General features: G+C 44.7%; 1 protein-coding gene across 1 annotated transcript in view; it reads left to right on the forward strand.

Annotated features, from left to right (window-relative positions):
* The first annotated feature begins 1,724 nt into the window (after positions 1–1,724).
* Positions 1,725–7,588, forward strand: part of Wdcp (WD repeat and coiled coil containing) — an 18,463-nt gene continuing 12,599 nt past the window's right edge. Inside the window, exon 1 of the mRNA XM_028779395.1 lies at positions 1,725–1,786. The gene's annotated coding sequence lies outside the window, so the exon portion shown is untranslated. The remainder of the gene's footprint in view (positions 1,787–7,588) is intronic.

A 7,588-nucleotide genomic window follows, 5' to 3' on the forward strand; every position in this document is an offset into this window, starting at 1 on the left:
CGCTCCGGCTAGCTTTCTTGCAGCCACTGCAGAGCCGGAGGAGGTGCGGCTGGAGTCAGGACCTGCGCGGGGAGGGGCCGCCGGGAAGGGGGCGGCGGGGTGGAGCTGTGCGGCAAGGTGGGGTCGGCCGGGGCGGGGCCCGGGGGAAGCGACCTTGAAGTCGCTGCTCCGGATCCTGGGCAGACTAACCACCATTAACCCACTGACTGAGAGGGGAGGCTGGGTGAGCGAGGTGTGCCGGCACTAGCACATCCACACATCTATCCATCTAGCGGTTCAATGTATATTTATTTAACACCTACACGGTGCAAAGCTCCAGGGAGTCCACTCAATCCTACAGACTAGGAGGAGAAAGTCGGTAATTATACTAACACTTTAAACACATGTGCTCAGTGCCGTGGGGTTCAGAACACAACGGAAACACTCGAGACTGATACCTACCCTGGCTAGGCTTCTCGAATCTATAGGAACAGAGCTGGGAGAGAGAAGAAGCCAATTATTGATGAATTCTCCCCAACCACCTTAAGCTCATATTCATCATCCTTCAAAGTTTTACACCAGGTATTTGTATTGGGGGGGGGATCTCACTTTTCAAGGTAAAGGACTGCTCCCTGGGGATTCCAACTGAATTAAAGCATGGTCAGCTGTGTGCTGAGGACACAGCTACAGCCTGAAGTGGTGACTGCTACAGAAGGAATGAATGTATTCTTTTACTTCTACTAAAACCTGAATATAGAAAGATACTTCTGTCCTTCCCGAATCCTCCGCTTCCTTGGTCCTGGGACTTGAACCCAGGGAAACCAGGGCCTGTTCACGCACCTAAGCTAACAGAGGCTATGTCCATGGCCCCTAGGAAGATACATTGGGAAGAGGTAGCATTTGCTTGAAGACTGAAGGAGACTTTAAGAAGTGCACCCCCCATCCTTTCTACTTCATTGCAAAAATCGACATGAATTTGTTTCTGACAAGAAACGATGGGAGATGAAGATGGGAGAAAGACCTATTCAAAGGCCCAGAACTAGAACTTGAGGCGTTTTCCTCGGCTTCTTTATCTCCACTTTTCCAGGCGGCTAGCTAGCAGATGAGGTTGTCAGTATCCAGATACAAGGACTGAAGTTGACGCTCAGAAAAGATTTACGGACCTGTGCAGGTCAGGATCAGAAAAACCCCGCGGGTGTGGTCTTCAGGGCTTAAGACAAAAAAAAAAAAAAAAAATTAAGAGACCCCACCCACCAGTCACCGCCGCCAACCCTACTGGCTATGGCCTTGGGCAGGTACTTTGAGACTAGGGGTAGAACATATCTGCTACTTGGGCAGGCCTAGGAGACTGGCTTCAGGTGAACAGATACTATTTACATTTTGGGAGTGATACTTATGGGATTTTTAAACGGGGAGTCCCCGACTCCCCTCTAAACTAAACTAAAAACTATCGACACATGTTGACCGTAGAATTCCGATTCGTTCTTGCCAACCTCTTCTATGAGAACGGATGAGACCTATGTAGGAGAATAGGTTGAAACACTTGAGATGGATTGTGAAGATTTACGGGCTGTGGTTTCGCGGGAACTACAACTCCCAGAAACCGTTGCGGCAAAGCCCGCGCTTATTGGTCATTGGAAGGACCCGCCGCTCACGTGACTCATTCAAAAGCCAATAGTATAGAGGCATCTCCGAGGTCCAAAGGCCGAGGCTTCCGTTAGTTGCCCGGGACTTCTGATCTGCAGTCCTGTGACGTGAGCGGCTCCGGGGATTTTTATGTGTGGGGCGGGGAGGCAGAGAGACCAAGGTATTTCGTGGTTTTTTGTGGCCAGGCCTGGCGGGTGTAAGGGAGGCCAGGCAGAGAGGGAGGTGGGTGGCACTTAAGGTCCGGGTATGTAGGCGTGGGGAGAAGTTGAGAACTAGGCGGGCGGTGTGTGAGGAAGAGTTGGAAGAGGACCAGGCTGCAGTAGAAGCAAGCTGGTGTGGGTTTTAACAAGTGAATGTATCCCTTGGCATGCACGAATTACACGTATCGTAATAGAGCTTAAGGAATATAGACTTATTTGTAGTAAAGTCGCCTACGAACTTTGAGGTGTTTGAACAAACGGAACTAAGAACTTGTTTAAAATCACAAATCATAATAGCCGAGCTTTTAGTTAATTGCGGGAGGCTCTAACGGGTTAATCAGTTAAGCTGTAGCCAGAATCTCTCTCCCACTTCTCTCATTCTTCTGGGGAGGCAGAAGGGAATTTTTTGTTTTTTTCTTTCTTTTTTTTTTAAATCTGGTTTGGTCTTTTTGAGACTGGGTGTCATTTTACAATCTGTACTATCCTGAAACTTGAGTGTACCTTAGCGTTTGCACACGCACGTGCACTTGCTTTTGTGCATAGTTGGAAGTCGTGCGGCAACCTTTGTGAATTAGTTCTCTCCTACCGCTTTGTGGGATTCTGGGGTTGGGCTCAGGTATCAGGATTGTGCACAAGCCCCTGATAACCGCTGGGCTATCTTGGCTGGCTTTCAGGTTTTGTTTTGTTAATGATGAGATCCTTAATTGCTTTGGTCTTATTAGCCTTATGTCAGTGACTCCCAAATCCTTCCCCCGTGGCTGCCTAAGGTACATCCATTGCTACCTCATAGGTGTCTTACATGAAACACATTTAATACTAATTTTGTCATAACTGGCTGTATCTCAGTTGGTGGAGTGTTTGCTGGGCATACACAAGGTTCTAGGTTCCATCCTCAGCACCGCACAAACAGGGCCCGTATTATTCTCATTACACCTGCAGGCTGGAGGACTAGAAGCTCCAGGCCCATCTGGGCTACATGAGGGTCTGTATCAAAAATTAATACGTTACATACTACACACCTTTCTCCTCTTTGAAGCATGCCTGCCTTCTGCATCTTTGGTTAATGGTTTGACTCTTTTCCAAGCTAAAACTTTGCATGCTGTCCCTGAAGTATTTTTCAGTATTCACATGGTGTCTGATAGCATAGTCTTTTTGTCTGCTGGAGAAGCATCTCCTGCATTTAGCCTTCTTTCTCTGTGGAAACAGCTACAAACTTTGTTTCCTCTCGCTTTTTTATTCTATCCTTTTCTTTTTTGTATTTTTCATTTTTTTCCATTTGATTTTGTGTTTTGTTTGTCTGTTACCCCCATGCTCACCCCCGCCCCCGCCAGGGTTTTTCTATGTAATCTTGGCTGTCCTGGAACTCACTCTGTAGATCAGGTTAGCCTCAAACTCAGGGATATGTCTGCCTCTGCCTCTCAGGTGCTGGGATTAAAGGCATGTACCACCACAGCCAGGCTCTTATTTTTATCTTTATTAAGAGTGTTTTTTTACCCAGATGGGGCACACATACTACGGCAACTGTGTAGAAGTCACAGGACAGACAGCTTTGTGAGTGTGTTCTTTCCTTGAACTTCGTGGGATTCAGGGATTAAACTCAGGTTTCATTGAGAACACTTTTTTTTTGTTTGTTTTTGTTTTTGTTGTTGTTTTTGGTTTTTGTTTTGTTTTTGTTTTTGTTTGTTTTTTCGAGACAGGGTTTCTCTGTGTAGCCCTGGCTGTCCTGGAACTCATTCTGTAGACCAGGCTGGCCTCAAACTCAGAAATCCACCTGACTCTGCCTCCCAAATGCTGGGATTACAGGCGTGCACCACCACTGCCTGGCTAATGGTGAACACTTTTATCTGCTGAGTCAACCCACTGACTCTCTGTTCACTTGACTATTGTGGTGAATCAAGTCTATTTTGTCTCATCCCACCCCACCCCCCAACCCTCTGTGTGACTCTGGTTGGCCTATATTCTATCTATCTATCTATCTATCTATCTATCTATCTATCTATCTATGTTCCATATAAGCCATGCTGCCTTTTATTCTCAGAGATTCTGCTACCTCTGCCTCCTTTAGGACCAAAACAGATCAAGTTAGAAAGGTATATCTGTAGCAAATAATACAGGCCCTTGAAGTCTTAATGCTTTCTGAAAGAACTTCGTTACTTTTAAGTAGGGAGGAGGTGCTAGGGGTTGAACCTAGGGTTTTGAGCATCTGAAGCTGAAATTCTACCAATGGCCCACATCCTCAGATCTGGAAGGACTTTTTTATATGCTGAAGGTGTATATCCAGTAGTCTAGTTTGGGAAGAGAAAAAAAAAAAAAAGCAAAATCAGCTGGAGGGGGGTGGAGCGCACCTTTAATCCCAGCACTTGGGAGGCAGGTCTCTGAGTATGAGACCAGTCTGGTCTACAGAGTGAGTTCCAGGACAGCCAGAGCTATACAGAGAAGCCCTGACTCACACCCTTCCCAAACCACAACAACAAAATCAACAAAGAAAAAGCTAAAATGAGGGTCAGCAAGGTGGCCAGCAGGTAAGGATGATTGCTACAAAGCCTAACAACCTGAGTTTATATCCAGGACCCATATGGTAGAAGGAGAGAACCAACCCCTAAAAGTTGTTTTCTGACTTCCACATGTGTGTCATGCATGCACACACACACACACACACACTGAAAAAGTTAATCCTGTACATTAAAAAAAAAAAATCTGCCTAACACCACATAATGCGTAAATTCATTTGGAAAGAGAAGACTAGAATGAAGGTGAAGTCTGCCTATTTGGTCTGATAAAAGGAAAGATAATGAAGCGATCCTGTGTTAGTTCAGGAAAAGGGAATAAAGTGTGTTTTTGTAATTGCTTGCTTGTGTTTCTCTGAGCTCACAAGTCCCTTTCCTGTGTCACTGTGTCAACATATACTATCAGTGACATTAGACTAAAGCTTAAAATATGTCATCTGAATTGGTTTTTTATTTAGTTGGCCCATTAGGAAATTTTCTGCCCAGGAAAATGTATCATGCATTATTTATCAGCAAAACTCTTTTTAAAGGGCCTAAGTAGTTGCCAGAAAAGAGCCACATGTTATATTCCACTGGGATAAGAGGTTCCAGTTCTCACCATCAGTAACAACAAGGGACTGATCCCCATTTGGCAAGTCACTGCAGAGCCACTTCGTGTCATGTAGTCTGTAAATGCAGAGCAGAGCGTTCCTCCTTAGTACAAGATCCTAAGAACGGACTTGCTGGTGAGAAGACAACGTTTATAGATAGGTTAAACACCGATTGCCAGGTTGTTTTTGAAGAGCATTTGTTTGTTCAGATAGAGCCTGAAGTCGACCTCTAAAGTTCCTTCAAGACAGGTTGAACCCTGTCTAGTAGGTTTGGGGACAGGAATGTTGAGCGCCTCCTTCAGAAGGGACTGCGGAAGGAGCCCAGCCAGAGCAGGTGGAGTGAGTGGTACAGAATTAGTGTGTGCAAACTGGATGGTCCTTTGAGAACTGACAAGATTAAGCATTTTATGCATTGGTAGTGTTCACTAAGAGCCCAGGCCTACCAGCTTAAAGCTTCTCCTCTGAACTACACCCTCAGCTGCCAAGAACCAGCCTCTGCTTGGAGAGGGGTTCTGAGAGAAGGGTTGTGTGGAAAGGACTTGAAGTCAAATCGTGAATCCAGGCTAACAACCTGTGTTCTGCTCAATCCAGCTTTTCCAGTCTGCTTCTACGTTCTGCTTTCTCTCTGGAGAGCTGTCTGTGTTCTGCTTGCTTGCGATTCTGAGATCTGTCTGTCCATGTCCTGCTTGCTTGTGACAGGTCTCCAAGCAATTCTCTTTCTTTTTTTAAGATTTATTTATTTTATGAGTACACTGTTGCTGTCTTCAGACATACCAGAAGGGGGCATCAGATCCCATTACAGATGGTTGTGTGCCACCCTGTGGTTGCTGGGAATTGAACTTAGAACCTCTGGATGACCAATCAGTGCTCTTCACAGCTGAGTCATCTCTCCAACCCTCACAGTTCTCTTTTTATCCTAAAAAATTCTCTGGATATCTCATCTGCAGAACACTGGTCCAGTCTTTTATTTTCCCTATCAACCCAGTCATTTACTCCAGGTTCCCTTTTGCTTTTCTGATTAGTCAGCATCCCACAACTCTTAAGAAACAGCAAGCATACATTTTTTTCTTAACATTGCCAAAGAATTCAGAGATCTGTCTGCCTTTGTTAAGCACAGATAATAAGGGTAGGACCTTGCCCTGAAATTACCACTTCTACCATGCCTGAGACTAACCTTGCTCTGTCCCATGCTGATCCTAAACTCAAGAATCTGCCTTTGTAAGCATAAACAGAAAAATTTAGCTGAATGGGATCTCCTGTGACACATTCCCTAAATCTCTTTATCTCTTTAGTAATTTTCTAACAAGCTGGCTCCCAGCACAGCTGCTTTTGTTCCTTTAGATTCATGAAGCCCCTTATATAATTCATATTGCATCCTTATGTTTTGCATAGTTGAAAAATAATACATTTTTGAACTCATGTATTTAAAGCTCTTTCCCATAGCCTTAAGGGCAGTCCTGAAGATCCCAGTGTTTACCATTGTGCTGAGATGTAGCCCATTAACAGGGAGGACATTCCTCAGAAAGAAAGAGTCCTGCACTGCTGTGGGCCCCGGGAGTATGTGCGTTATTACACAAACAAGTCTTCTGCTCACAGCAGCCATCGACACTCCTGGAGACGCACACATGGGGCCCTGTCCTAGGGGCAGGAACCATGTCACTCTGTCCCCACCAGGGCCATGCCAGGCTTGGCACCCAGCCTTTACACATGTTCACTGATCCTTGTTGGGGAAACTGCCTGCTGACAGGCATGAGATCTAGTTCACAGGTAGAGCAGTTGCCTGGCTTGTCCAGGTCCTGGGTTCATCCCTCAGTGGTGAACAAAAAATTGTTAATATTCTTTGACTGTTTAAAAGCTTTTTAAGTCTTTAAACTCTTTATGAAGTAAGTATATTTTTATATATTTACATTTTACTATAAGAAGATAATTTGAATATATGATTATTAGAAATAATTCCCTCCAAATACAGAAATTGAAAAGTCTACTTTGACTCTTATGCCACCTCATCTTACTGTCTACTGTGAACAGTTTACATACCATTCCTGACCTTTTCCTGAGTCTAAATGAAAACACACACACACACACACACACACACGAGTAGACACATAATGGTGTATGTTTTTCCTAAATAGCACATATTTACGGGTTATCATATGAATTCCACTCTTTGAGATTTCTCACTGAAGTTCCCTTTTCTCTTTTTTGAGATCTTACCCAGGCTGGTCTCAGACTTATGGGCTTAGGTGACCGCCTGCTCAGCTTCTTGAGTATCTGGGCCTATGGGCGGGTACCACCCCTACCTCCAGTTGTCTGATGCAGTGCTTCTCAACCTTCCTAATGCTGAGACCCTCTGAAACAGTTCCTCATGTTGTGGTGACTCCCAACCATAAAATCAATTTGTTGCTACTTCATAACTAGTATAGCTACTGTTATGAATCAAAATGATATCTGTGTTTTCTGATGGCCTTAGGTGACCTCTGTGAAAGGGTTGTTCAACCCCACAAAAAGGTTAAGACCCACAGGTTGAGAATCATTGGTCTAATTCCTTCTATATTGACATACTTTTTTTTTTTTAAATGTCACACATGCTAAGCAATCCGTGTCTCACGGAGTATTGATTCACACTCTGACCCGCCTGTTCTGTATCCGTGTCTCACGGAGTATC

This window comes from Grammomys surdaster, unplaced genomic scaffold (genome assembly GCF_004785775.1).
Source record: "Grammomys surdaster isolate TR1022 unplaced genomic scaffold, NIH_TR_1.0 351, whole genome shotgun sequence".
Lineage (NCBI taxonomy): Eukaryota > Metazoa > Chordata > Mammalia > Rodentia > Muridae > Grammomys > Grammomys surdaster.